Source organism: Lactuca sativa, chromosome 6 (genome assembly GCF_002870075.4).
Source record: "Lactuca sativa cultivar Salinas chromosome 6, Lsat_Salinas_v11, whole genome shotgun sequence".
Classification (NCBI taxonomy): Eukaryota; Viridiplantae; Streptophyta; class Magnoliopsida; order Asterales; family Asteraceae; genus Lactuca; species Lactuca sativa.
Window position 1 is genome coordinate 166,585,878 of NC_056628.2, and position 7,864 is coordinate 166,593,741.

Genomic DNA, 7,864 nt, shown 5'->3' on the forward strand with positions numbered 1-7,864 from the left:
TCTTACCGTTAGTAGGCCTCATTCACGAAGCTGGTTTATAAGGGGTGTTTAAGGAAGCGGCCTATAAAATGACCGTCATTGGGTATCCACTCTTACCCACCGCACTATTGACTAGTGGAGGGCCGTTAGCTGAACGGGTATGATAGCACATTAATTCCTCACTAATAAGTATAATAATTATTATAAAATAACTAAATGTTTTTATAAATTCCCAATCTTAGTTTTTAGGAAAAATGTGAAAATGATGCTATTCCATGAAATTGCACTTTGCACCTTGTCAAAGTCGTTAGTGGAGCGTGTGTGGTTAACCAACACACTAACTTGGACTAAAAAGGGTGGCAAATGGTAGCTCGAGAATTATCATAGATCAATGGAGTGTGTGTGGTTAACCGACACATTGATTAGGTGGTAAATGACTCAAGAGTACCAAGCTAATTTGCATGGTTATCCACACCTTGTTTGTGATCCTCGGTATCCCAGTCACAAACTTGAAGGGCATAATCAAGATTAAACATGCCATTGAAAAGTTCAATGAATCTCAAAAGAATATAGGAATTCAATTCATTTAAAACCTAAGTTTTCATTTCGTTTTTCATGGTGGAAATTGGTAAATCGTCATTTACCCACCTTCATATAATTTTCAATTGGATTACGACATCCCTGTTCCGAATTATGAACTATAGTGTTGGGTCCTATCCTTAATATTTCATTTGGGTGTCATATTAAGGATTGGTTATCTATTCTAAACTTTGTTCCTTTTCTTTTTCAGATGTCTGGCACAAACAATGCTTGAAGATCGAACCCCTCAAGCTCTTTCTCTCTTATGAACATATGTGGGAGGGCCACTTCAATGGGTCCAACTTCAATGATTGGATCCGCAACATCCATATATCCCTTCTATACGAGTAAAAAGAATACTTCACCGATGAAAAGCTCAAAGAGATAGACAAAACTAAAGTTTTCATTGAAGAAATTGTTGAGTATAGGGCTCACGAAAAAGATGCGACAAAGGTGTCGTGTATAATGGTAGCCACTGTGACTCCTAAGCTGCAGCGGTTCTACGAGGACTATTGGCCTTACGAGATGTGCCACTACTTGATGGAAGAGTACCATCAAAGTGCGCGTCAAGAAAGGTATGATATTGTTGCCTCGTTGATAACGACCAAAATGAAGGATGGAGAGTCAATCACGAGCCACTTGCAAAGAATGCAAAGGTATGTGGATCGTTTGCTTAAGTTGAATGTCAACTTTGATGAAGAGTTGGCGATTGATATCATTCTCCACTCTTTGCCTCCTTGTTATGATCAGCTCAAGATGACTTATCATATGAACAAGGAGGAAGTCACCTTGAGGAAGTTTCAAGGGTTGTTAAGAACTGCTGAAAGTGGGTTGAAAGGCAAAGCTGTCACAACCACTCCTCCTGCTGCTGCCCCAGTCTTGGCTATTAGACATGGGAAGGGGAAGAAGAGGAAAGTTCCCTCTAATAATCACAAGGTAAAGTCCCATGATGGATCCTATTCAAATGGGTCCAAATGAAAAGGTGGTTCTACTGCTCCCTCATCTGATCCAAAAGAAGTAGAGTGCTTCCACTGTCATGACAAATGGTGTAACACCGTAATTTTTCAAACAATTTTTCACATTTTAAAAACATATTTTCATTCATAATCATTATAAAAATCTGATCGTTTCACATATCAATCCATAACACAACCCAAGATCATAATGTACAAAAACTCCTCATGTGTGTGTACTGATCATGTCGACGCCTTCCCGCGATCCTCACTGGTACCTGAAACACATAAGACCAAACACTGTAAGCATAAATGCTTAGTGAGTTCCCCAAAATACCACATGTAACACATATTAGCCACTCGAGGCTATAACTGTGTATGACCCTCTGGTCATAGTATCTCAGTGGGACCCTCCAGTCCCATGACTCTGTGGACCCTTTGGTTCTAACTCTATGGACCTTTTGGTCGTAACTCTGTAAACTATGAATCACATATAGCACAGAATCACATAGATAACACATAGCATATAATATACTCTGTCACATAACTCTAATTACCACTCTAAGTAAAGTATAGCGAGAAGACTCACCTTGGGTAACTCAGTAAACCTCAAACTCTAAAGTACTGCACTAGCCTCTGCCTAATCACATAAATAGTTACTCTAATTAATACAACTTCTAAAGGCTAGGCTAACCCCTCTCTATAAGTTCTCTAAGAAGGGTAAAAGACCATTCTACCCCTCAAATGGCTCATAAGTCCAAACACTGACTAAACCCTAAAAGTCAACAAAAGTCAAGGGTCAAACTTTGACCCAACTCGTCGAGTGCACTCGTGTGACTCGGCGAGCACACACTGGCCCTCTGAATCCTTCCAAGCCCCACTTGGCACGACGAGTTCCCTTTCACTCGCCGGGTTACTCAGCAACGAATCGCGGGGCAACCCCGACTCGACTCGTCGAGTCCACTTATGAAATCGGCGAGTTGCTCCCATGAAAACACTCATCTGACCTCTTGAGGTCAGATCTTCTTCACTAATCTATAGATCTGGCTTCCCCATGACCAATAAACACGTAAAGGTCAAATATTTCTACACATGCAATGCTCCCAAGGCTTATTTTGGTGAGATCTCTTCTAACATGGCAACCTATGTCCATTTCCTCCATAGAACGACAAAAAGCAGCATGGTTCAAGCTCTCTGGACCTCAAAAGGTCTAGATCTAAAGTTTAGCACTCAATGGGACACTATACTCATCTATACAAGCCATGAAAGGGTATAGAAAACCCTAAATTCAATGCTCTTAATCAAAACTGAAGGATAGGATCGAATAGCTACCTCAAAGTTGAAGATCCAAGATGGAAACCCACTGAAATGCAATCCTCTTGACCTCCCCTTGCTGGAAACACTTTCCCCTTTGCAAAATCACACCAAATATGATAAAAAAGGCTCAAACTCTCTCACAACTCGCTCGCACTCGCTAGGGTATCTCTCTGGACTGGTAGCCGCAAATGGAGGCCATAAAGGCCTTTAAATAGGGCATAGACCCCGAGAATTAGGGTTTCAATCCACAGCGCGAACTCATCGAGTCCACCCTTCCCGACTCGTCGAGTCCGTTCATTAATCCAGTCAGCATTCGCGTTCCTACTCGACGAGTCTACGACTCAACTCGTCGAGTCCCTCACTTTTTCTCAAAAAATATAATACCTGGAATTCCGCATGTTACAAATGGCATTGGAAACGAAGCTGCCCGAAGTATCTGCAAGATATCAAGGATGGGAAGATAAAGCCCACCTTCGTATGTATTTATACTATTCAATCTAATAACTCATCACATGCTATTTCTTGGGTCCTGGATACAGGATGTGGTTTTCACATTTGTTCTAATTTGCAGGGGATAAAAAGAAGTAGGGATGTGGAGCATGGGAAGATGAAATTGATCATGGGGAATAGGAAAGTGTCTCCTATCACCAAGATTGGAGTTTATTCTTTAGTGCTTAGTAGTGGGTTAGGATTAGATTTTAACGATTGTTGCTACTCATCAGATATGACGAGGAATATTATTTCCTTTAATAGTTTGTATAGACAAGGTTTTAGATTTTCATTCAATAATGAAATTGGTTCTATTAATGCTTTCTATAATGATATTTTTATTTTTAAGCATTGCCTTGTAATGGTATATATGAAATTGTGATGGTTGTAGACAACTTAGGAAATAATGTGTTGCATATTGATTCGTCCAATGGTTTGGACAAAGCATGCTTGTGGCATTTTTGTATTGGACATGTCAATAAGAAGCGCATAGCCCAACTCCAAAAGGATGGAGTGTTGGAGTCATTGGACCTAAAATCGGATGAAACATGCGAATCTTGTCTTCTTGGAAAGATGGCAAAATCACCTTTCACTAGTACTTGTGAGAGAGGTGGGGGATTATTGGATCTCATACACACTGCTGTGTGTGGGACCTTCATATCCATCACAAGGGAAGCAAACCACTTCTATGTTATCTTCACCAACGATTATAACAGATATGGTTATATCTACTTAATCAAGCACAAGTCGGAAACCTTTGAAAAGTTCAAAAAGTTTAAACAAGAAGTGGAGAATTAATTGGGCAGGAAGATAAAGATCCTCAGATCGGATAGGGGTAGTGAGTATCTTAGTATCGAGTTCCACGGCTATCTTAAGAAATGTAGAATTGTTTCACAACTGATGCTGCCTACGACACCGCAGCTCAACGGTGTGGTGAGTATCTTAGTATTGAGTTCCATGACTATCTTAAGGAATGCAGAATTGTTTCAAAATTGACACCTCCTAGGACACCGTAGCTCAATGGTGTGGCTGAGAGGCGCAATTGAACCTTGTTGGACATGGTTCGTTCCATGATAAGTCGAGCTTTGCTACCTATCTCATTCTGGAGGTATGCCTTAGAGACTGCCACCCATATCCTTAATCTAGTCCAAACTAAAAGGTTGCCAAAACACCTCACGAGATGTGGACAAGGAAGGTTCCCTTATTGGCACATATCAAGGTTTGGGGTTACGAGGCTTTTGTAAGATGAGAGACTCACAACAAGCTTGAAACTCGCAGTGAGCTGTGTATTTTCACCGGCTACCCGTAGAAATCCTTTGGATATCTCTTCTACAGACCGAGTGACAATGTTTTCTTCGTTGCGAGGAGAAGAGTTTTCTGAGAGTGAGAACTCATATGCCAAGAGGACAGTGGGAGGCAGATTGATCTTGAAGAGTCTCAAGAGTCAAGCGATAAAGGAACCTCTAACTCTAGCGCTCAACTTGAAGAAGAGATTCATGTTGAACTAGTTGACGAGTCCTTACCTCTAAGATGTTCCAGTAGAGTTAGTGTTCCGCCTATGTTGTATGGTTTCCATATAACAGTTGAAGGTGATACGTTTATCAGCGATAGTACGCTTATAAATTTGGATGAACCTAACAACTACAAGGAAGCCATGGCGGGCCCCGAGTCTGCGAAGTAGAAGGAGGCTATGGACAACGAGATTCAGTCCATGTATGACAATCAAGTTTGGAACTTGGTTGACAATGTGTCGGGTTGCAAGATAGTCGATTGCAAATGAATCTTCAAGAAGAAGACCGAAATGGATGGGAAAGTGCATACGTTCAAGGCACGATTGACTGTGAAGGGCTTTACTCAAACCCTTGGGGTTGACTATGATGAGACCTTCTCACCAGTGGCCAAGATCAAGTCTATTAGGGTTATGTTGGCCATCGCTGCATTTCATGATTATGAAATTTGGCAGATGGATGTCAAAACCGCTTTCCTTAATGGAAAGTTGGCTGAAGATGTTTACATGTGGATGCTAAATACCCCAATAGAGTGTGAAAGCTTGAGAAATCCATTTATGGATTGAAACAAGTGTCTCGCAGATGGAATCTTTGTTTCGATGAGAAAGTTAAAGAGTTTGGTTTTTCGAGAAGCGATGATGAGTCATGTGTGTATTTCAAGGCTAGTGGGAATGTAGTTAGCTTTCTAGTTTTGCATATGGATGACATACTGCTCATAGGAAACGATATCTCGACCTTGCAAGAGGTTAAATCTTGGCTTGGGAAGTGTTTTGCTATAAAGGATCTAGGAGAATCTGCTTATATTCTAGGGATAAGGATATTGAGAAACATGAGCAGAAAACTAATAGGACTTAGTCAAAGTACTTACTTGGACAAGGTGTTGAAACGTTTTAGCATGGAGAACTCCAAGAAAGGGGAACTGCCGATCCAAAGCAATACCAAGTTGAGTAAGACTCAGAGCCCGAGTACCGATGCCGAGATAGCAGAAATGAGTCGAGTGCCATATGCTTCCGCAGTTGGCTCGATCATGTATGCTATGACATGTACTCGCACTGATGTGGCTTTTACACTAAGCAGGGTTAGCCGATATCAAAGGAACCCAGGTAGAGCTCATTGGACCGCAGTGAAAAACATTCTTAAGTACCTGCGAAGGACTAAGGACTGGGTTTTTACCCTTGGTAGGAGTGATGACTTGAGAGTGACAGGGTATAGTGACGCCAGCTTTCAAACCGACAGAGATAACCTCTGCTCTCAATCGGATTGGGTATTTACCCTTAATGGAGGGACAATCACTTAGAAAAGTTTCAAGCAAGAAACTATGGTCGATACAATGTGCGAATCAGAGTATATATCAGCAAGCGAAGAGTCGAAGGAAGCAATATGGTTGAAGAACTTCATTGGAGACCTCAGAATTATACCAGCCATAAAGGAGCCTATGGAGATTTTATGTGATAACAAAGGAGTGGTTTCCTTAACCAAGCAACCGAGGGATCATGGTAGATCCAGACACATTGACATAAAATATCACTTCATCAGACATTGGGTAGAAGAGGGACTCCTCGTGGTTAAGAGGGTATTGTTAGAGGAGAACCCAGCAGATCCTCTCACAAAGGGTCTGAGCAGGGTTAAGCACTTACAGCATGCGAGGAGCATTGGTCTGTATGACGATATTAATTTTACTAATTAGATAGTTGTTCAGAAACTTGTAATAGATAAAATGTAATTGACATTTGATGATTAAATAAAGGTGTTTTATTTTTGAGTAAAGTTTACTATCTTGTGTCAATTGTTTACTATTGTATCATTTTACATGTTTTACTTCAAGAATAATTAGATTGTTCAAATCATCCACAGTCAATCATACTTTGGGAGTAAGTTAAGAGGTTAGACTATCATGAATTGGTTTGTAGATTGTCTAAGTGTTTAGACATAGAAAATGTTTGCTGCAATGTTCATGAGTGCTCTTGAAATAAGATTTGAGTATTGGATTAAACCTACGCTCATTTGAATCACTTCATGGAATACATCTTGAGTGATTGTGAGACATTAATATCGTATAATCTATAAACCAAGATATATGAGTTGTTGTTTACAAGTTGGCTGTACATTGATAATGCGTAAACGCATCAGTAACTTGATGTTATAAAACGTGTTGTTACGTGTGATTTGACGAGTAAATAGTACAAGCATATAAGTCAAAGTTTATCTGTCCTTTTATCCTAGGAGGGTAAAAGCGACATATTGGGCCCCTCGATGATTTTGTGATGACATATGTGTCGGGCCCGGTCATGAATGAATTGATGTGTTTAATTAAGTTCTATGTCAAACGAATCAGAAGTCAGGAAGCAAAACTGCTGGACATTAAGAATGATTATGTTCCATGTCATTGTCCACACGATATCTTGCAAAACGGAGGATTATATGATCCCATATCTAAAGGACGCGTCATTGACTAGGTTAGAGATCGACAACGGCTTTTGAGAGCTATAATTGCTAATCGGATTTTGAAGTCATACTTGCATTTATAGTTATTAGACTTATCCATGTGGGAGACTGTTGGATTAGGTGTTTAACCCATAACTATAATTGGTATGCACTTGACCCGATAGTAGCATGGTCCTTTAGGGTTGCCTTCACCATAGCAATTTGATAGGATGAATTATGGAGAAAGAAGTTAATTATGATTTATTAATATGTTATAAGAATAATATATTAATTGAGAAATCATATTAATTAATTAGTATTAATCAAAAATTAATTTGGTGATCAAAAGAGACTGATTAAATTACAAGGACTAATATTGTAATTATATGATAGTTGCAAGTTGGGCTTGAGAATACCTAGGAAGGGATGGACGAAATTCTATGTGTAGCGCACATATATTTCGTCCAAAAGGGGCTTTTGGAAGGATCTACTGGGTTGCTTAAGGCCTAAGCAAAGAATTAGAGTTCCATCCATAAACCTTAGCAGCTTAGCTATATAAGGAACCCCTAGGATCCCTAAATTCGGCCACTTGATCCTAAGAGGAAACCCTTGCCG